The sequence below is a fragment of the Musca autumnalis genome, unplaced genomic scaffold (genome assembly GCF_047663935.1).
Source record: "Musca autumnalis isolate F117 unplaced genomic scaffold, ASM4766393v1 scaffold_4, whole genome shotgun sequence".
Taxonomy (NCBI): Eukaryota; Metazoa; Arthropoda; class Insecta; order Diptera; family Muscidae; genus Musca; species Musca autumnalis.
Window position 1 is genome coordinate 58,391,660 of NW_027411977.1, and position 24,784 is coordinate 58,416,443.

Sequence of the window (24,784 nt, forward strand, 5' to 3'; positions counted from 1 at the left end):
CATTGTAATTTGTAACAATTTAAAAACCTCGAAATCCTTCTTTTATGATTTGAAAACTGTTCTATCATGATTGCTACAGTTCTATGTAGAAAATCACAAAAATAAAAAAAACACGTATATGTTAGGTATATAGACCGATATATAGACCAAGAATTGAATTTGGATATAATTCCCACAAAATTTCACCCGCTAAGAATTATCCGCTCATTATCCAAAATTGTTGGCATCGTCCTTGACCAAAATTCTTACCTCGTGTAAAAATTTGTCAGTATTAAACTATGTATAACTGTGAACTCGGTTATGGTTACTATACACACAATTAAAACGGTGCTAAAATATACACACAATTAAACTAGGCTGTAACTCTGTTATCTGGGCACGTACATCAACATAATTGACTTCTATGAAAAGGTCGAGATATCGTCTTTCAAAAATAACTCACGTGGGCGGAATGTGTCGTCCAGGAATAAATATATAAGATATATATTAAAATTTAATCCAATTTTCACACAAAAGTTTCGGTCTGATCATATTGTAAAATTGCGTGCTACGTTCCTGTCATAAGCTCACACCTTATTTAAAATTTGGCGCTGATGGGACTAGGATTGCTAACTACAAAAAAATGCGGATACAAATTTTGTTTTTGGTTTATTTTACCCCCTAAATATTTCACGATTATCACCAATAACAATAGCGATCTATTCTGATGTGAAACCTACCTCCATACCAAGTTTCGTGACGATGGGTCCATATTTGCGGCCTGGAGTTTGATTACAATTTATAATGGACAGACGGACGGACGGACGGGCACACATCGCTATATCGCTTTATCTCGTCGAGATATGAAAAATGATATATAACATTGAGTGTCTACGACGAATATTTCGCGGTGTTAAATGCATTTTTAGCAAAACAAACTTATAACACTGTGCAACAAGGTTTCTGTGCGGTGAAAAATTACTTTTGGAGATGAAAGCCCTTAGTGAGTATATTAAGAACCCAAAAGGAAATTCTCCCCATAGGTCAAGTTTCTGAGATATCGCGCGATGAATTTTTTGAATTTTCGCCTATGATGCTTGAGAAAATAGCTTTATATATCTGTTTACCGTTATTGTAGCTGCGTTTTGAGATTACATGTCCTCAGTCAAATCGAATAGCGAATCTTTTTGTAGAACATTTCATTCTTCTAACTCAATTCCTTTCATGTCCTTTTCGTCCTTTTTTCTTGAACCGTAGTAAAAGTAGCACAAGATGAGATTTTACAGCACCCAAATATTCCACAAAAATATTGCTCAGAGAATTTTAGGTAAGGTTCTCATTGACAACTAATCGATATTGTCACGTTTTCATTGTCTTTTTTAACATTTACCCGGTTTTTGTTCAGAAAAAAACTATGTTTTGTTTTCCTGTATATTCGTTATTTGTTATGTATTGGTAGGTAGACATACCTATTGGTTATCGCTTATATTGACATCTGGGATCTATCTGAAATATTTACCATATATAGCTCCCGATATAGCTTGCCGATGAAAGTGGATGAAGTTAATATTATGAATCCGGAAGGACAGTTATGCCATAGGTCAAACTTCTGAGTTATGGCGTGATGCATACATTCTTGATGAACTTTATGAACACGACAATAAACCCGTAACATAAATTCCATTTCGCTATAACTCAGAAATTTGACCTACGACATAATTGTCCTTCCGGGTTCATCCACTTTCATCGGCAGAATGAATATTTCACCCACCAAGCTTTGATCTTCATATTTACGCGCAGTGATATTTTTCCTTAAAAACGGTTCAAGAATACGGGTTTATTGTTTTAGCACCGAACTCAGGTAAGATGCTGTCAAAAAATTAATTTCCCCTGATTGGCAATTTTATTAACTTTCTAACGGTATACATATAACCTTAATCGGTTACTTAAAATCGGTACAAAATCCGGGTTTTATATCGCTATATCCGGTTCAAAATATTAGATAACCGGATCTATTCTCCAAGAAAATTTTTCATTAACGTGTTCAGCATATCGGGAGCTATATATGGTAAATATTTCAGATACATGCCAGATGTCAATATAATCGATAATAGTCCGGTCAAAATAGACATTGAAATAGCAAAAATTCCCACAGAGCTGAATTTTGGTGGAGAGCTAGGGTTTGCCATTAGAAGCAATGTCCTAAAAGTTCCCATCGATCCCATGTGTGCAAAAAAAATATTCGGGGTCAAAGGTCAAATTTTAAGGGGTTTTTAGGTTTTCGGATTTATTTTTTGAAAACGGTTGATCTAATCAAAAAGTGACTAAAGTAAATATTGTAGACAGGAAAATTATCTACAAGTTTGACTTTTATAATTTTTTTCCTAGGAGGAACCATTCTTGAGATATAGCTGTTCTAAAAAACACATGATTTTTATGCACTTATAAGGGAAATATGCACATATTCAGACGAACCGGCTAAAATAAGCGAAGTAATCGGGTCTGTCCCCCAAAAACTATATATATTCTTGAAGAGCGAAATTATAGCTATCTTCTAAAAAAAATCCAACAAAATCGGAGCGCGTTTAGTAGAGTTATTCAATGTTAGAGTCATTTTATGCGAAAATAGCCAATTTAACCCACATGTATAATCGAAAGCCCAACGGGAACGACCCCAACGAAAACTCTCCGATTTTTTTCAAGTTTTGTCCAAAGGTAGGGTTTGTTGCGCTGATTACGGAAATGTGTAATTTTCAACGGTTGCGGATCCGGTTCGCCGGTTATTCGACCCGAAAGGCCAAATTTAAAAACCGGGTTAGACCCGGTTATACTGAACCGATTACTGCAAAGTGGATATCGTTTGAAAGCTTACGGAAGTATCTAACACATAGTGTCGTTACTTTAACCGGTTCTCCTCATAATGAACTTACGCGGCTAATTCTTTATTTGACCTTTAGATCGCGATATCTCGAAAATGGTAAGTCTTTTTTAAGAATCATAAAACCACTCTTGTAGACAATTATTGAATCTACAACTTTTACTTTAGCCGGCTTTTGCTAAGTCTTACCGTTTTTGAGAAAAATTAAAAAAACTGAATAATGCCTCCAAAAATGACCTTTGACCCCCAATAACTTGTTTTGCACACATGGGATCGATGGGGACTTTTAGGACGTTGCTTCTAATGGCTAACCCTAGCTTTCCACCAAAATTCAGCTTTGTGGGAATTTTTGCTATTTCCCCATTATACGCATGTCTATTTTAACCGGACTAATAACCAATAGGTATGTCTACCTACCAATACCGCACAGACCTTGAGTTCCAATTTGTGGCACAGTGTAATAAATATCCTTCCCACATTGTGGAATAGGGTATAATTAGGTATTTGGAGTTCCCAGAAGATAACGCATTTTTACTTGTTTATGAATGCCTTGCACCAAAATTTGCATATTCCCAAAAAGTTGAGCAATATGTGTGTCGCATATGCAATTTAAACGTTATGTTAAATCCCAACAAAAAAAAAAATATTTTTAGTCACATTTTTTATACATGCATGTCACTAACAAAAATACTTACGGACAAAGAAATATTAGGTATTGTGTTACAAAAATTCACCCTTGTCCAACAACACGCTACAGTTAACCAACAGTTGGTAAATATATTAAGCAATTTCGCACACAAGCTTTGTTAAATTATTCATACATCAACATACACACATACACCACGTTATTCACACATAAACATACATACAGCGATGCATACTTTTTTTTTAAACTGTAATCTATATATATAAAAGAGCTTAGTGAGTGACTGAGTGACTGAGTGAGTGACTGACATATCATCGCCCAGACGAAACCGCTGAAGCTAGAAAGCTGAAATTTTGACTGTGGGTTGCTGTCGGTGTGTAGGGGTGAGATAAGGCTGGGTTTTTGGAAATTCGACCTAGAAGGGTACGAAAAGTACTAAAAGGTACTAAATAGGGTACCCTTTGTATTAGACAAACGGGAAGAGCTAGAATTCTGAAATTTGGAATGAGGGTAACTGATGGAGAGTTAGAAAGATGTACCAAAGGGCTTTTGAAAATTCGACCTATAAGTGTACGAAAACTTACTAAATTTAGTACCAATTGTATATTTTGAGCGGATATAGCTACAATCTTCATATTTGGTATGGGAATCAAGGTTGGGAAGTGGTGTTGATATAAAGAAATGATTTTGGAAGTTCGTACTTATGTGTACGAGAAGTACTAAATGGTACTAAATTTGGTACAATTTGGATTTGGGTGAACGGATAGAGCTGAAAACCTGAAACTTTGAATTTAGATTACCGTTGAAGCGTACGATTGAGATATGGGTGTACTTTTTGAAATTCATACTTATGTGTACGAAAAGTACTAAATTGTACCAAATTTGGTACAATTTGGATTTACATAGACATGGAAACCTGAAATTTGGAATTAAGATTACTGATGGAGTAAAGGATTGAGGTAGTTTTGGAAATTCTTACTTATGGGTACAAAAAGTAGTAAACGGTACTAAATTTGGTACAAATTGGATTTGGGTGAACGGATAGAGCTCGAATTCTGAAATTTGGAATTTAATTACTTTTGGAGTGTAGAATTAAGTTAGTCTTGGAAATTTATACTTATGGGTGCTGAAAATACTAAATGGTACTAAATTTGGTACAATTTAAATATAGTTGAACGGATAGAGTTGGAATCCTGAAATTACGAATTAAGTTTTCTGATGGAGTGTAGGATTGAGGTAGTTTTGGAAATTCATACTTATGGGAACGGAAAGTACTAAATGTACTAAATTTGGTACAATTTATTTTTGGGTGAACGGATAGAATTGGAATCCTGAAATTTGGAATTAAGGTTACTGATGAAGTGTAGGATTAAGATAGTTTTGGAAATTCATACTTATGGGTACGGCAAGTACTAAATGTACTAAATTTGGTACAATTTATATTTGGGTGAACGGATAGAGGTGGAATCCTGAAATTTCGAATTATGGTTACTGAAATTCGTACTTTTAAGTACGGAAAATACTAAATTTGGTATAAATTGCATTTTGATGGAGAGATGGCGCTGGAATCCGGAAATTATAATAAATAGTAAATAATAAATCATAAATAATAAAGAGTAAATAATAAATAATAAATAATAAATAATAAATAATCTATATATATAAAAGAGCTTAGTGAGTGACTGAGTGACTGAGTGAGTGACTGACATATCATCGCCCAGACGAAACCGCTGAAGCTAGAAAGCTGAAATTTTGACTGTGGGTTGCTGTCGGTGTGTAGAGGTGAGATAAGGCTGGGTTTTTGGAAATTCGACCTAGAAGGGTACGAAAAGTACTAAAAGGTACTAAATATGGTACCCTTTGTATTAGGCAAACGGGAACAGCTAGAATTCTGAAATTTGGGATGAGGGTAACTGATGGAGAGTTAGAAAGGTGTACCAAAGGGTTTTTGGAAATTCGACCTATAAGTGTACCAAAAGTTACTAAATTTGGTACCAATTGTATATTTTGAGCGGATATAGCTAAAATCTTCAAAGTTGGTATGGGAATCAAGGTTGGGAAGTGGTGTTGATATAGGGAAATGATTTTGGAAGTTCGTACTTATGTGTACGAGTAGTACTAAATGGTACTAAATTTGGTACAATTTGGATTTGGGTGAACGGAGAGATCTGAAAACCTGAAATTTGGAATTTAGATTACCCTTGAAGTGTACGATTAAGATATGGGGGTAGTTTTGGAAATTCAAACTTATGTGTACGAAAAGTACTAAATGGTACCAAATTTTGTACAATTTAGATTTAGATAGACACGGAAACCTGAAATTTTGAATTAAGATTACTGATGGAGTGAAGGATTGAGGTAGTTTTGGAAATTCTTACTTATGGGTACGAAAAGTAGTAAAAGGTACTAAATTTGGTACAAATTGGATTTGGGTGAAAAGATAGAGCTGGAATCCTGAAATTTAGAATTTAATTACTTTTGGAGTGAAGGATTGAGGTAGTTTTGGGAATTCTTGGTTATGGGTACGGAAAGTACTAAATGGTACTAAATTTGGTACAATTTAAATTTAGTTGAACGGATAGAGTTGGAATCCTGAAATTTCGAATTAAGGTTACTGATGGAGTGTAGGATTGAGGTAGTTTTGGAAATTCATACTTATATGTACGGAAAGTACTAAATGTACTAAATTTGGTTCAATTTATATTTGGGCGAACGGATAGAGTTGGAATCCTGAAATTTCGAATTAAGGCTACTGTTGGAGTGTAGGATTGAGGAAGTTTTGGAAATTCGTACTTATGGGTACGAAAAGTACTAAATTTTTGAATTTGGGGGAACGAATAGAGCTGGGATCCTGAAATTTGGAATTAAGATTACTGTTGGACTGTAGGATGGACTTAGTCTTGGAAATTCGTACTTATGGGTACGGAAAGTACTAAATGGTACTAAATTTGGTACAATTGAAATTTAGGTGGACGGATAGAGCTGTAATCCTGAAATTTGGAATTAAGATTACTTATGGAGTGCAGGATTGAGGTAGTTTCGGAAATTCGTACTGATGGGTACGGAAAGTACTAAATGGTACTAAGTTTGGTACATTTTGGATTTGGGTGAACGGAGACAGCTGGAATCCTGAAATTTCGAGTTAAGGTTACTGTTGAAGTGTAGGATTGAGGAAGTTTTAGAAATTCGTACTAATGGGTACGATAAGTACTAAATTTGGAATCCTGAATCCAGAAATTTGGAATGAAGATTACTGTTGGACTTTAGGATTGACTTAGTCTTGGAAATTCGTACTGATGGGTACGGAAAGTACTAAATGGTACTAAGTTTGTTACTTTTTCGATTTGGGTGAACAGATAGAGCTGGAATCCTGAAATGTATAATTAAGATTACTTATGGAGTGTAGCATTGAGGTAGTTTTGGAAATTCGTACTTATGGGTACGGAAAGTACTAAATGGTACTAAATTTGGTACAATTTATATTTGGGTGAACGAACACAGCTGGAATCCTGAAATTTCGAGTGTGGGATTGAGGAAGTTTTGGAAATTCGTACTTATGGGTACGAAAAGTAATAAATGGTACGAAATTTGATACAATTTAGATTTGGATGGACGGATAGAGGTGGAATCCTGAAATTCGCAATTACTGTTATAGATAGTTATTGAAATTCGTACTTTCATACGAAAAGTATTAATTATGAATAGAGGTGGAATTCGGAAATTTGGTATTGTAACCGCAGTTGGTGTGTAGGGCTGAGATATGGATGTAGTTGCGGATATACGTACAATAAGTGTACGAAAATTACTAAATGGCACAGAATTTGGTCCAATTTTTTATTGTGTAAAGGGGTAGAGCTGAAATTGTGAAATTCCGTATTAGTATAGTAGTGGAGTCTATAATTCAAAAAATGTAATTGTAGTAGTAAAATATTGTGTATGTATTGAATTTTTAACTGTCACTGGCATTTATAAACGCTAGGTAACGGTCTACGGTAAAAAGACCCAATAGCTCACTTTAACAATATTTACCGGGTTTCTACAAAGAAAAGACATACTTACCTTCAAACCTAACATAAAATAGGACAAACTGTACTTTTATTAGAAATCATACTTGTCATCTATAACAAGTCGCACTAATCTTCCATAAGAAAGTAGACCTATTGATCCTCTATAGGAAAATCTACTAATTTTCTATTAGAAAACCTCTTCTTATAGAAGACCTGTACATCTTCTCATAAAATATTAGTATTATAAGAAGGTCTACAGTTCTTCTATAAGAAGGCGTATAGATCTTCCAAAAAAACCGACAGGTCTTCTATAAGATGATCTACAATACTTTCTATTGACTTATGAGAAAACGTACTAATAGTACAGATTTCCATAAGACGGCCTAAAGACATATAGAACTGTAGAAGACTTACAGCCTTCATCCTATATGGAGACTTAAAGATCTTCTTCTATAAAAAGAAATTCGTACTAATGTATACGAAAAATACTAAATAGCGGTTGGGATATAGTTGTGGTTAAGAGGAAGAAATTTTTGAAAGTTATACATACTATAAGTACTAAATTTGGTACCAGTTTGGTGTTGCATGATGGGATATAGGTGGAATTTCGAATTGTTGTATGAGGGATTGTGTTGGTGTTTAGATACGGATTTTGTGAAATGCATACAAATTCTAAAATTAGGCTGAGGGCTGGATGATTTATTGAGAAGTACCAAATGTACAAAATGGTATTAAATTTGACATTGGGTGTAGCAATGAAGCTGGAATTATATAATTAGGGTGTGAAAAGTACAAAATTGCAATAAATTTGGTATTGGGCTAAGGAATAGAAGTGAAATTCTGAAATTTGTCAGGTTCATTGTTAAAGGTGGTAGTACAATAAGTGTACTAGATGTATTAAATAATACTAAATATTGAAGCACTGGTACTGGGTAAATCGAAAAATTAAAATTGTTATGAAGATACCTGTTGAGATTGGATCAGAATGTTTATTTAAATCTGCCATTAAGTGTATGAAAGGTTTCTATATGTAATACCATTGACATTGGGTGAACAAGTAGAGCTAAAACTGTAATATTGGAGCTAAGGTCCTGGATTTTAAAAATTTTACTGAATAATGTACTATTGTTTCTAGGTTAACACGAATTCGGTTTCTAAATAATGTACTGAAATCAAAAAGTCATACGTACCTTTTCAACAAAATTGTTCATTTGAAAAGGTAGATCTATGCGGCTACTGTTTTACAAGAAGGTTTTTACATCCTGAGAAAAAAATGCCTAAAATAAAATGTCTCAAAAAGTAACTGTTATATAGGGTAACATCTTCTGAATAATGGTTTTCTACATTTTGATACCACAAATTCGAAAATTCGGTTGGAAAATGTGGATAAAATTTTCAAAATACCCATACTGTTCTAATAAAACATGGACTGGAATTTAAAATGTAGGCGCTGTTGAAGTGTAGAGGTCTTTTTTTGAAATTCGAACAAAACGTATACGAGCAGTACTTGAAAGAAATTAAATATCAATTCAAATAGGTATTAGTACATCAATATTTTCAGTGTTCTCCATATTAAATATTGTTTATTTCTATATTATTCCTTCTCCGCTTACGAAGTAGCGGGCATTTTGCTAGTAAATCATAAACCAAGTTGTTGCTTTCCGGCAGCCAGGCCACACAAGTATCCCAACACAACAGGCACGCATAGCTTATGAAAGGATAAACGCGCCTATACGTCATCATTAATCAGACAGCAAAAGTCGCTGGCGTTGAACAAACTATGCGATGTAAAATTCTGACTGGATGCTCGGCATAATAAACAGAGGATACTGAATCGATTTTGTATAATGCGGCATAAATGTGTTTTTTTTTTTGTTCTTTTTGTTTTGTTTTTGTTCGGCATTAGAGACCATAATTTATTATATCTCGTTTAAGCCACTTCCAATTGAAAATGTTAAAAATTTTTGAAAAATTTTTGCACCTAAATGATTTTAGTGTGAAATATTGTTTTTGGTGTTCGATGCTGACATATGCCTAGGCCATTTATAATGCCGACCACATAAAAAAGGTGACAAATTGTTAAAATCGAACACAAACACACACATTAATGTTATACGCACAGGAATAACATGTCGAAACGTATTGAAAAATGTTTAAATTTTAGCTTACTTACCATGTATGTGGACATTTTAAATATCTGCGGGGGAAAGAGAGAAGAAGACAAAGGCTTAGGGTGAGATTTATAAACAGTTCGTGAATAAATAAGTTGAAAAAAAACACAAAATATAATACTTATAAGCTATGTTTGAAGGGTATTTAAAGTTGTGTGGTTGGCTAAAACAAGTGCTACAAAATTGCCTCTAAGAGAAAGTCCATATTTATATTAGGCAATTTTTCTTGCGGCAATTGTTATTTTGACGGAGAGAGAGATGAGGTATATGGTAACCCTTTGCCTCTCAACACCCTCTCTCACAGATAAACTGACAATTGCCGCAAGGAAAATGGCCGAATGTAAATATGGACTAAATACATTTTTTTAATGGCTTGGAAGACATCGAAGCCACAAAAATTTGGAGGCCTACAACCGCGAAAGTTCATGAGATAGGAAACAACGCTGCGCTATCAGAATATGGAAAATAAACCATGACTCAAAATGTTACGCACCGTGCCCTCAACCAAGACCAAATTCCAGCCATTTGCTTACCCTTCACCATAACACATCCAAATATTCATCGGAGACCCTATAAATATGTATATTCTTGATTTGGGTAAAATTCTAAGTGGATATATCCATGTCAGTCTGTCCGTCCGTCTGTTGAAATCAAGATACAGCTCGCAATTTTTAGGATAGAGCTTTGTAATTTGATATAGAAGTTTCTATTACTCCTAGGATGTTTCGTATTGCAAACGGGCATATCTGTCCGTGTTTTGATATAGCCTCCATAGAACGGTACCACCCGATTTTCGGTATTTAAAAACCTCATACAGAAATGGTTGAAATTTGTTACTTAGTCTTCGTGGGGGTATAAAACTTTCCCCCAGAAACTTGGCGGTACAAGTTCACGCCTTAGTATTGCCACCATAGAACGTATCTCCGGATTTTCGGTGTTTTGAATGGTGTAGCCTCAATATTCCTCAGAAATGGCTGAAATGAGGTATTTAGTCATCGTTGGGGTATACAACTTTCTTCAAGAAATGTGTCGGTATTGGTCCACACCTTTATATAGACCCCATAGAACGATACCTCCCGAATTTCGGTATTTTGAAGGGTAGCCACATTGTTTTATCGAACTTGCTGAAATTTCGTATAAAGCATTTTTCATAAACGAATGGAAACTAATTTTTCCATTTTACTTTAATACAACTCGTGGTGGAGGGTATAACAAATTCGACCTGGCCGAACTTAACGCAGTTCTTGCTTGTTGATATTCGGTATTTTGGAGGATTTTACAACGTTATCGAACCAAAATGGCTTAATAGAACCCCACCTACTTAGTTGCAAATTCGGAATTTTTGTACCCCCAAAGAAGTCCAAAAACCAACTTCCAGCCATTTTTTACCCTCAGCCTTTAGGCAAAGGAAGGTATATACACTTTGATACTATGAAAATGTGCCTCATCGAAATAATGGTTTAAGACCCCAAGTATGTTTGGACGAAAGGTGTTTCAGACAATTTTGAGTCGATCTAGCCATGTCCGTCCGTCCATCTGTCTGTCTGTCCTGCTGGCTGGAGCGCACTATAACTCTCGAACAGATGAACCAATTCGGTTCAAATTTTGTCTTTCGTAATATTTTGCCCACACTTAGTTTAAGTTCGAAGATGAGCTACATCGGTCCACTCCTTCCGGTACCTCCCCCACAAAAGTTCGAAAATGTTCGGAGAGTTTGTGCGCATGATAACTCTTAAAGGGAGTGGCCGATTTGGTCCATACTTTGTACAGGGAAAACTTTCTACCAGAGTAATATGAGGTTCCAATATAGTCTCAATAGGTCCACTCCATCGGGTACTTCCCACACAAAATTTCGGAAAAGTTCAGTTTAGGGCCATCTCCCGAATCGCTTTGATTTTTGTTTTAGCAACTTGTATTCACTGCCCTCCATACGACGGTACAAGTTTTATCAGGGGCAAGTCCATACTTCCTGAAAAAATAGCATGAAAGTTGCAAAAAAAACCCCTATGACACCTTGTGAGGTGGTTGGAGCGCAAGATAACTCTCGAACGGATCTGCCGATTCGGTCCAAAATATGGCCTTAGTAATATTTTGTCCAAACATAGTTTAGGTTTGAAGATAAGCCATATCGGTCCACTCCTTCAGTTACCCCCCCACAAAAGTTCAAAAATGTTCGGAAAAATTGTTCGTACGGTAACTCTTGAAGGAAGTGGCCGATTTGGTATATACCTTACACATCCTAATATATCTACCAGATATAGATCAGGTTCAAATATGGACTATATTTGTCCACTCCATCCGGTACCTCCCACACAAAATTTCGGATAAGTTCACATTAAGACCTGCTCTCGAATCACTTTGATTTTTGTTGAAGCAACTTGCCATAGGGGGTTTTTACACTATACGGGATCAAGAACTATGGACTTGCCCCTAAAAAACTTTTACCATCGTAATTGAGGCAGCGAATCAATTACGATGGTAAAAGTTTTTTAGGGGCAAGTCCATAGTTCTTGATCCCGTATAGTGTAAAAACCCCCTATGGCACCATATGTTGTGGCTGGAGATCCACTTCCATAACGGTCAATGTCGATCTATTCCTTTTAGTAGCTCCTTCGCAAAACTTTTCATCTTTAATCCTTATCAACACTTTTGTTGGTTCAAACTCCCAAAATTTTTAAAACCCCCTAAACACATACGTATTTTGGGAAAAAATTGTTTCAATATACACAGGCTGAGGGTATATCTCTGTTGGCAAAGCCGACTGATACTTTTTTACTTGTTGGTACTTTGAAGGATTTTAACTCTTTATAAAATCGAAATGGTCGATCTACAATTTCGCAGTCGTAATATTTTGTGCAAGATTAAAACAAGTTCTAAGATGGACCATATCAGTTTACTCCTTCGGATACCTCCCCCACAAAAAAAATTCAAAACTTTTCGCTAATATTGTGCGCACGATAACTCTTGATGGCTGTAACCGATTTGATACATACTTTGCACATCGTAATATTTCTACGAGGCGGAGATCAAGTTCAAATATGGATTATATCGGTCGACTCCTTCGGGTACATCCCACACAAAATTTTGGAAAAGTGCAGTTTAAGACCTCCTCTCAAATAGTTTTAATTTTTCTTGCCCCATCTTGCACTCAAGGCTCTTATTACAATGCTACAATTTTTTTCAGTGGCAAGTCTATACTTCTTGAGAAAATGGCCCGAAAAAATTAAAAAAAAAACCATACGGCCAGCATGAGGTTTACGTCAACTCACGAACCGAATACTGCGTTAGTACACACTTTGCATATCGTAATATTTCTTCGAATATAATACGAAATTCGAAAGTGGTGCTTTTTGGTTCACTCCTCCGGTACCTCCCCCAAAGTTCGAAAATATTCGCTAAAATGGTACGCGCAATGTCTCATAAACGGAGGAACCGATTTGGTCCAAACTTTTGATCTCGAAATATTTTATTCAAACTTAGTTTATGTTCAAAAGTAGGCCCTATCGGTCCACTTCTCGGGGTTCCACCCACACAAATGTTCAACAATTGTTCGTGGATCCTTTGGAAATTTTTACCGAAGGTACTCCTACTGGACCTGTTTACAGCGATATTATGTTTTTCGTAGGCAAGTTCATGTATCCTGATATAATAGTCCAAAAGCTCTAAATTATATGGTGACCTACTGAAATGAAAGTTGGATATATATCGAGAGGAATGACTCCCACAACAAGACCGGCTTCCTAAATGGAATATGTCTGTCCATTCTTTTAGATACCTTCCTCCAAAATGTTGAAAATCCCCTAAATAAATAAGTATTTTTTTTTTGGAAAAAAGTGTTTCAATTCACACAGGCTGAGGGTCTAGGCCGGGGCGATTTGTATGGAAGGAAAAAAGTGATAGTGGGCACCTGGAGTTTGTGATTCTTGGGATTGTACTGAGCAAAAAAGTCCACTAGACCATATGTCTACGGTGAAAATCCACCCCCGGATTTTGACTTGAAATTTTTTTCAAGGATATTTTGGCCAAACCAAATCTCAGAAACTTGACCTATCTTGAAAATTTCCTTTTGCGTTCTTAGTACACTCACCAAGGGCTTTCATCTCCAAAAGGAAATTTCCACCCGCTCACTTTGTAGCACAGTGTAAATTATCGATATTTTCCGAAAAATGTGCACATTTTCGAGGCCATAACTGCCTGAAGGAGCGTTCCAATGCTTTTGCTATGTACAAGAGAGTTTTTAATTATTGTCTTGGCTACAATTTTCGTCTTTGTGCTGGATCGAAAATCTTAGTGGTTTGGCTGTTACATATATGTCAAAATATCCAAAAAAAACCTTGAAAAAACTTCAAGTCAAAATGCGGGGGCTCGATTTTCACCGTAGACGTATGGTCTAGTGGACTTTTTTGCTCAGTTCAATCCAAATAATCAGAAAATTCAGGCGCTCGTGGTGGTGTTCAAATCGTCCCACCCTAGTGATGGTATATCACTATGCAACACTGAAAATGCAAACAACTTCTAGTATGCATTTTTTGAAAGTATATATTTAGACTACAAAAACCTAGTACGGTTTTGTCCTGTCAGATCCTGTTCGGATTTTATGGCCTCATCTAAACCGGGCTAAATCTACACTTTTTTGCATTTATCAGGCCTTTATCTCAGAAATGTATAGGAATTTGGCCTTGCTGTCTTTAGCAATATTGTAGCCCTAAACTAGTAAAACTTATCTTTTGAAAAAACCACATAAGAAAAACTCCATCTACGGCATCAAAATCTATAAAATATAGAAAATTTGACATAATTGCTGAAATTCTGGTCAGTATCGGCTAAACTATTGGGAGTTGAACCAAGTAACCTTTTGCAAAAATCTTCCAAATAACAATTCTCCAGAACATTCTGAACAACAATTCTCCAGAACATTCTGAAACTCTAAAATGCTTACTTCATGTTGTTTCAGCAGTATTTTGCATCATATCTTTTACAACACGTATTTCAAACACAGTTCACACCAACAGTTTATTCTCGCATTTCGGATTTCACTACATTATTGACATTTTTATTAAATCGTCGTTGACAAATGTACTGAAAACAACGGCATAGAGGAATTTTATAACAATGACATGTTCTGAAGAGTTGTGTATTACATTCCAGGGAATATTTTTCCAAAAGAAAGTATTCAGAAAAAATTAAATACGGTGCGAAATGTATAAAAATTGTGGAATTTTTGCATATATTTTGAAATTTGAAGCAATAAATGTAATTTTTCGAGTTCATTTTTTCTCCAAATATTTTATTCTTGTCCTTATCTACAAATTTGCTTCAGAGGTCAGCAGAAGATTCGCATTGGTTTCAGAGATATAGCCTCGAATTTCTTAAAAAACTTAATATTTGACCATGTTTAGATGGGGCCATAAAATCCGAGCTGGATCTGACACAACAAAACCCAACTAGGTTTTCTTGTCGTTTGGGTCTGTACTTTCAAAAAATCCTCGGTTCGAATTGTTTGCACAAGATCAACTTAAAAATGTTGCACAGTGTATCTCTGTAGGCAAAGCCGACTGATACTTTTTTACTTGTTTATACAGTCTTCGAAAGTATATGTCCACGATTTAATATAGCCCCCGTAAAAAGAGAGTACAAAACTATCTAAATACTTAGGTCCTTGTGTTGGTATATACTGCAATGACTGTTATTTGTTATTTTGGATTCTCACTTATTAAAACAAAACATAATATCTCCACTAGAAGTAATTTTGGTCACTGTTGTCAAGCAACTGTAAACACTGTGTGATGTGTGGTATTATCACGCCAGATGTGATATGTATGCTATTAAAATGTAAGAAATAAATCGTAATTTTAACAAACATGACTTTGTATGAACTTGAATAAGACAAGTAGTGAAAAAATCACTCCCCATTCCACGACTTCGATTTGTTCTTGGTATTCATAAAATTATACCATTATAGAACAATATAATGTAACAGCAATACGCAGCTGACTAAACTGGGATGTAATGTTAGTGTCAAATTTCAATGTTCGATGCATATTAAGGATATATGTATATTTTTGAGAAAAAATATCATTCAGAAAAAAACTATTTCCCATTAAGACTTCATCATATCAATGTCTTGTCCCCGTTCCAAGTCGGAACTACGCGCGGTATAAGATTTGTTAATATGTGTGGTATTTTGTTAAATTTGAAAAAAGTATAACCCTAATAAACATGTGCCTTTTTGATTTCAAAAACAAAATATTGAACCAGCTTTTACTTTTTCAATGAATTTTCAGCGACACCAAACAGTATTGGAAGAATTCTACTTTCTGTGAGGAATTATGCATTAAGTGGAATTATATAGAAATATTCAAATTAATTAAAAATGTATCAAATTATCATTCATATTTTTCAATATATTCAATCAAATGTGACAAGTATTAGTTTTTTAAATTCCAACAATTTATAGACATTGCCTTATTTTGTTTACATATACCGGTGACACTAACGTTACAAACAAAAACAAATTTCTATGTGGTTGTTGTTGAGTTGTATTTGTTGTAGTATTTACTTTACCTTATTTGTTCTATCATGCAATTATACCTTAATTAATATCTAAATCTATTTCAACCACATTTGAGACTTAAAACTTAATTGCTTATTTATACTTGATAAGTTGAGAAGAATGCGTTAGGTAGGAAATTATAGTTTATCAAAGGATACAGGTTTCATTTTGTTGCAAATTGCATGTTACAAATTCAAATACACAATTCAATAACACATTTCGTCGTACCACATTATAAAATTCTTTGAAGTTTTTTTTAATATCTTTTGTGAACCGTAGGAAAATAATTTGGCACTTCTACGAACTCCGAAATTTGTTCTTCTATTACAACTTCAAAACACAAACATTCTTTGGCTTTGTAACATGACAGCTGTTATTAAGATTCTGTGAATTTAATATTGGTAAACACATTTCTCTTTTTTTTTTGTATTCAACTTCTAGTTGCACCAACAATTCATATGCATAATATTCAGGAACCTTCAACTCAAAACTGCATGTAAATAGATTTCTGGAAATACATTTACTACGAATGTGATGTGAAGGCCAAAATGAGTAAAAAATTCTTGGTAATTATACCCTAACCGCGAAATATTCGTCGTAGACCCCCAATGTTACATACCATTTTTCATATCTCGACGAGATGAAGCGATGTGTGTCCGTCCGTGTCTCCATTATAAATTGTTATCAAACTCTCGGCCGCAATTATGGACCGATCGTCACGAAATTTGGCATGGAGGTCAGTTTCACATTGGTGAAACGGGTGGTACCGTTATATAAGGGCTATATAAAGATGTGGACTTATATTGACAATTTTTGGTAAGGAGATACTTTTACAACTCCATCAAACTTTATCTTCTAGGCTATAATCGTTAAGACGTAATTTATTTTTACATTTTATCTCTGGTTTTGGTCTAAAGATATCAAACTGATCAAATTTGAAGCATATAACCAATGGCAAAAATGTACTTTAGATCTCAATAAACATCTTTTTAGAACATACGAACTCCGTATAAACGGTTTTTAAAGGTCAAAGTAGGAAAACAAATGGGATTTTTATCCTGTTTTGTCTTGTTCTAGTCAACAGACACTAAACCGTTTAATATTCAAGACAACAATCAACTACAATAATGTAGCAAAGATATCAGTAAAATACGAACTGTTTGCGTAAGGTTCTTAAAGCTCAAAATAGCAAAACACTTTAAAAATATTCGTTTTTTGTACTCTTGTCTCTGATTCCGGTCCATAAATTTCAAACCCTCCAAAATTAGGGAATACAATCAACTACAAAAATGTACCTAAGATTACAATAAACATACAAATATTCTCGGAATGGTGTTTTAATCTGAAATTCACAAACAAATCAATTATTGTTAACGCCCCCACACGTCTGTAAATAACAAACTCTTCGAAATTCAAGAACATTTTAAAGGTCACGTATTTACGGACCTCAATACGAAATAATGGGAAAATATGCTACATTTTAGCGGCCAAAGAAAATCTTGACAAATGTGTACAAATTAAAAGAGAATTCGCTGTATTCGTAAACTTTTTTACTAAAGTTAAACATATAGTATGTAGGAAGTTATAAATTAGGATATTTACTATCCTGTGAAGTGTAGTCTATTCATCCCTATTTTGTTGATCCAATTGATTTTTTACATTTTTGCAAACAAAAGTAAAATTCTACGACAATCGAATTTAGATTGGACCTTTAACTTCTTTCGTCAGAAATCTTACTGTTATTCTCACAAAGTTCTATTGGTATTCTCATCTTGTTTTTATGAGATGTTCTCCTTGTCTTCTATTTAAGACATTGTGGTCTCTATGGGAAATCTTACTGAATACCCTGTAACACAAAATGGAAGTCAAGATCTGGGGGTGGAAAAATTCCTTTTCGGGATGAAAACCCCAATTGAAAACCCCAAAGGATCCCATAGCTGAAATATCTGAGTTATGACATAATGAATTTTTTGATTGACACCCATCAATAATTGAGAAAATAGCTTTTTATCTCTGTTTCGAGATATTGTTTCACCATTGTTAGATGTCATGTTTTCAGTTAAATAGAATGAGGAACCTTTCTGTCGAATATGCTTGAACTCAAAAAGTAAAAAAAAATGAAATTTTTGACAAAAATGTTCCATCGAAAATTATATGTTGGTTTCCCATATCCAAGAAATCCATATTGTCACATTTTCATAGTACTTTATCGGTTTTACCCATTAAAAAAATCGTATGTTTATGTATTTCGATATAGTTCGCATAATCTATTAACTATATATGAAATTCGGACGGTTACGCTTCTGAATCAGGGCATCATAAATTCGTTGCTGGTCAACGATAGATTCATCCCGCCATAACTCAGATGTCTGACAAACGGCGAATCTTTTTTCTAGGATTCATTATATACTCAATGAGGGCTTTAGATGCAGACATTTAAGTAACCGGATTCGTCCGCCAGGAACAGATATAGTTCATGTGTATCCGAGTTTTCTACACAATCAATTGCTTATACGAAATTCAATAAAATACATAATCTATAGTTTTTCATGAAAAAAGGATTTGGTAAAAGTGATAAAGGACAGTGAAAATATAACAATATCGATTACTTGTCCTGGTGGACCGACCATACAAAAAAGTTTCCTAGCAACATTTTTGTAGAATATTTTCATGTACGAAATCTCAGTGTGCTAATTTTTCAGTTCCAGAAGACATCCATCTGCCTACGTGCTGGGTGGTGTCCACAATATATCTCAAATATTTCAATAAAATTATCTACTCCACACCAAAGTTCAAAATGTGAGCGCTGAACTTTAGTTTAAGGGGTGATCCCTAAGAGTACTTAAAAATTTCAGAAAAAAAGTAGAAAGTATAAGTAGCATAGAATATGTGGTCAAATTTTTAAGTCGATCGAAACAATATTGCCTTAGTATGAGAGTTGGATGGGAACAATTTATTTTATTTTGTATGCAGCATATAAGCTGTGTTTTTATCGAAATCGGCCACAAAAATATATGACAATTGGTTTATTAGTTTTCGAGCTAGAGTTGGCACCGCAAAATGCTTTAATAAAAGCTGGGTTTCGTAGACTGCCTAAAAATTTCGTAATATTTTTCTCTTTCAGATGGAGAAAAATCTGCCAAAAAGTTACGTAGTGTTCTCGGAAAAAAAAAATTATAAAAAATTGCTTTTATTAAGCTTTACAACTGGGGTTCTCCTTTTAAGACTAAGCACACTAAAATGTTGGTTTACATCCAGTTTGAAACTTGGTCATGAATTGCTTATAATTTTTGTTGCATGTACACAGTCCTTATGATTTGTATTGCCCCTTCATTTTCACATATTTTGAAAGCTTCAAGATTTTCTCACGTCCAGAATACACTCGTCCAAAAAAGGAAAACCGACAGAAACTTTCGTAAGATTCGGCCGAAACGATATGGATATGAACGAATGTATTCGAACGAATGTCCGTTCTAATGAATATGTAAGGAAAAACTAACACATTAGCCTATATAGGCCAAAATATAGGAAAAAATTAAAAAATTTTGCACATTTTATTCATTTTTAGTGGTATAGGAATTCACTCTCGGAGTCGACCCGAAGTCGGAGCCGGAGTCGTGAAAAAAATTCGTCTGGAGTCGGAGTCGAGCCAAAAATACCTCGACGCCGAAACCCTGATTGAAACCGCTATAAATTTTGCGTGCTATATCTAAAATTATTATCTCTAACAGATTTGAGAATGGGATTTTTTCTCAATCCATGTACAAAAAATCGTCGTGGAATGGAATATTAAAAAATTCTGACTTTTCCTAATATACACATTGATACGACCAAAACTGTGCCTCCCCAGATAGCATTTAGAAGACTGTTTTTTCAAAAATCACATTGAGGAGTCTTTTTAGAGTCCTTTTGGTGATCAAAAATTGATTAGGTCGCTTGTGTGATCAGAAAGGGACTCGAAAGTGACTCCCTGTAATGATTAAAAAGAGTTCAATTTAAAATACAACAACAAATGTGTAGCAATCACAAATAAATCATTGAGGTGTTTAAAATGTGACAATTTTTTGTTATTTATTGTCACATTTTGATCATCTGGAAGATTGAAAAATGCTTAATCAAAAAAGGGTCATAAAGGTGTTTGAAAAGTGATTATAATTATGTATATTCTGATCATATTTTGAACAGTTAGGTGATTAAAAACTGATTGTTTTGTTTTATTTTTGTTTGGTTGTAAATAATTCTCATATACACTTTCTACAAGACTTTGATATAAATGTAACGTATAATATTAAGAGTATAGACAAACACAACACATTTTCAGGTTTTGCCAAGTGAAATGAAGAAGCAGTATACTCACCGCGCAACATAAAGAATAATTAAAAGACATAACAAAGCAGAAAAGACAACAAAACAAAGGAAAGAAACAAAAAAGAATAAAGAGAAATTTCTTTTAATTTATTTTGTCTAATAAATGACTGCCTAAAGACTCGTAAACGATTATAAACATGACCCAAAAAAGACTCGAAAAAGAGTCCCAAAGTAATCAACAAATCACCAATAAATGATTGAAATACGACTCGAAAAAGACTTTATATACTATCAGAAAATGGACAAAAATGACTCGAAACTAATGCAGAGGAAGACTCATTTGTGATTTGCTTAGACAAGTCGCCTGAGGTTATGTTTTCCTACCGACAAAGGAGTCATTTATGATCAGAAAATGAGCTCATATTCCAGCTTTTTAATCGTGCAGTCGGATCAAAAAAGACTCGAATTTGATTTAAATTTTAACAAAATGCTGGCTGGGTCATAGAAATAACTATTTTAGTTTCAGACAATTTGGAGTCAATTTAGACATCTCCGTCCGGCTGTCTGTCCGTCTGTCTGGCTGGCTGGCGCGCACGATAACTCTCGAACAGATCAACCGATTCGAACCAAATTTTGCGTATGGTAATATCTTGGCCAAACGTAGTTTAAGTTCGAAGATGTGCCATATCGATTAACTCGTACCGGAGCTGTTGGTCTGCGCCTGAGGGTATAACACAATTTGGAGGCTATTTAGAAATGTCCGTCCGTCTGTCTGACTGGCTGGCTAGTGCGCACGATAACTCTAGAACGGGTGAACCGATTTGGTAATATTTTGTCCAAACTTAGTTTAAGTTCGAAGATGGGTTATATCGGTCCACTCCTTTCGGTACCTCCCCCACAAAAGTTCGGAAAATTTGTGCGCACTATAACTCTTGAAGGGAGTAACCGATTAGGTCCATACTTTGCACATCGTGAAATTTCTACTAGACTTATATGAGGTTCTAGTATGGACTCAATCGGTTCACTCCTTCGGGTACCTCCCACACAAAATATCGGAAATGTTTTGGTTAGGACCTGTTTTCGAATCTCTTTGATTTTTGTTGTAGCAACTCGTATTCACTGCCCCGCTTACGACGGTACATGTTTCATTAAGGGCAAGTCCATACTTACTGAGAAAATATCATGAAAGATGCAAAAACCCATATGGCACCGTGTGTAGTGCTTGGAGCGCAATTGATTTGGTCCAAAATTTGGCCTTCGTAATATTTTGTCCAAGCAAAGTTTAAGTTCCATCATAAGCCATATCGGCCCACTCCTTCAGGTACCTCCCTCACAAAAGTTCAAAAATGTTCAGAAAAATTGAAAGGGAGTGACCGATTTAGTCCATACTTTACATATCCTAATATTTCTACCAGATATAGATCAGGTTCGAATATAAATTATGTTTGTCCACTCCTTCGGGTACCTATCACACAAAATTACGTATAAATTCACTTTAAGACCTGCTCTCGAATCACTTCGATTTTTTTAAGCAACTTGCTTTCGCTTTCTCAATTACGACAGTAAATGTTTTTTCAGGGGCAAGTACATACTTCTTGATTAAACAGCCCGAAAGGTGTAAAAAACCCTATGGCACTATATGTAGTGGCTGGAGAGCACGATAACTCTCGAACTGACCGATTTGATCCAAACTTTGGCCTTCCTGATATTTTGTCATACTTTCACCATACCGGATCATAATTTCCGGTAGTTTCCCCGAATATTAAAAATATGTCACTTAAATGGTATGCACGATATCTCTTGAATAAATTTGTTCCTAACATTCCTAATATTTTGTCCAAATTTAGTTTAACTTCTAAAATGGTACCTCCAGGGAACCTCCTCCACAAAAGTTCAACATTTGTGTTTAAGTGCAGTTTAAGGTCTGTTAGAAAATCCTTTGGAAATGTATGCCGCTGCTGGACTATGTCGGTCCATTCCTTTAAGTACCTCCTCTGCAACACTTTTGAACTTTAATCCTAATCCAAATGTCCAAGAATGTCCTAATATTTTGTCTAAATTTAGTTTAACTTCTAAAATGGAGGTACCTTAGGGAAGCTCCTCCACAAAAGTTCAACATTTCTGTTTAAGTGCAGTTTAAGGTCAGTTAGAAAATCCTTTGGAAATGTATGCCGCTGCTGGACTATGTCGGTCCATTCGTTTAAGTACCTCCTCTGCAAATGACCAAGAAAGGCCACAAAATAATGAAAATACCGTAAATACATTCGATCTGATCGTAGATGAAAGTCTCAGTTCACATAGGCAAAGCCGACTGATAGTTTTTACTTGTTGCGGTTGGAAGTCCATTATTCTAGGAAAAGTGGCCCAACAATTAAGAAAAAACATGAGAGTTTACTTATTCTCTTTGTGTCCGAGGCTGAGGGAATATCTCCGTCGGCACAGCTGTTTGATACTTTCTAAGTTGTTTTAATAATATGTAGCGGAAAAGACCCGATTGTTCATTATAAAATACGGAAAATAATACCTTACGTTTCTAGTAATGAAGTCCTCTCCGACTATAACCCCCTCTTACTTGTTTTTTTTAACGTTTCGGCGTTTTTATTTTTTTATACTGAGTGGAATTTTGTAATCATGTTTCCTTATTATAATTGAGATGGAATTTTAATTATCTCAAAATACATGTACATATTTATGTATTAGCAGTTTATGAAGTTTAAAGACACGTGTTGAAATGAAAACATATTTATATAACAAAATTATACATTCTCAAAGATTCTTGCTGAAGTTGATGATGTCTAATATAATTTAAATTCGAAACATAATGTAAATATGTTGTTGGGTAAGGCTGGGTTAGGTGCAATGTGGAAAAATTTGCAGCCTCTACAATATTTACAATGTGGAAAGGGTATTATAAGTTAGTTTTTCCGAAAAATTCATGTAATATAACGTATACCGTGGTATACAAAAATTCATATCTCGACGAGATAAAGCTAATTTGCATGTGTGTATGACCGCCGTTCCATTAAAAATTGTAATCAAACTCCAAGCCGCAATTATAGACCAATCGTCAATGTTTTATAGAGCTCGGGTTCCCACCAGAATAGACACCTATATCTTATTGCTGTAGGATATTTTTCGACGATGCCCTGACCTTTCCACTGATGCCAATTATGTTGATATAAGAGGTCAGATAACAGAGTTATTGCCTAGCATATACAGCGACCCGTAGGGGATGAAAGATACAAAGTACCAGTCTTGATTAGCTTTAACATGGCAAAGTCCAGGATTTATCTTGCTCACTCTCTCATCTCTTGTGGACACTGACTTCCCCGTGGTGTCACCTGGGGAGCTGCCTTTAATACGTACGTCTCTTCCGCAGGTAAAAAGAGAAATGAAAAAGCGGGTGTTTAAAAAATTAGAGATGTACAGGAGTCAGAGTGAAGTCCGAAAACTCTACCAAAGAGTGAAACATCAAACTGATGGCTTTGGTACAGGCACATCCTCCTGTAAATACCAGCAAGGTAATTTGGTAACTGATGCAAATAATGTGCTCAGCATATGGAATAACCATTTTTCCAAATAATTGGACCTTATCAGTGAGGCTTTCAACCGGGCAAATCCACGCCTAGAATTTTTGTCGCTTATAAAACAGCCTTCGACAGTCCAATACAGCCCTACTGACCACTGGTGTAGGGGTGTAGGGTATGACATTGGCGGTCCTGTTTTGCTTATTTTTAAGTTTGTTTTACCGTTTGTAACGCATTGAAATAAGAATTTGCGACCCTATAAATTACATATATTATTGGTCAGTGTAAAATTCCGAGTTGATGTAGCCATTTCTGTCGGTTGTCATCACTCTAGCTTCCGCTAGAGCTATAGCGCTAGTTCGAAGATGTGCTATCGGCCCATGTTTTGCTATAGCTCCTATATAACGGTACCTCCCGATTTTTGGTATTTTGAGGGTTTTGGCTACAAATTTGTACCGATCTAGCTGAAATTTGATATTTAAGGTTCTTAGGGGTCACAACACCACTCCACTAACAACTGTCAACATACATAGGTAACTTTTCAGGTATAGCCCATGTAACGGTACTTACCGGTTTTCGGTATTTTATGGGTTTTACCACCAATTTTTAACCGATCAGAACATTTTAAGGTATAGCCCCGTATAACGGTACCTTCCGATTTTCGGTAATTTTTTGAAAATTTTAGCGTTATGACCGAACGTGCTGTAGTTTTACA

General features: G+C 35.1%; 1 protein-coding gene across 1 annotated transcript in view; it reads right to left on the reverse strand.

Moving 5' to 3' along the window:
• The window catches only part of LOC141404210 (neurotrimin-like), a 416,440-nt gene that overhangs the window by 314,753 nt on the left and 76,903 nt on the right, over window positions 1-24,784 (reverse strand). The window contains exon 2 of the mRNA XM_073987581.1: window positions 9,684-9,707. The gene's annotated coding sequence lies outside the window, so the exon portion shown is untranslated. The remainder of the gene's footprint in view (window positions 1-9,683; window positions 9,708-24,784) is intronic.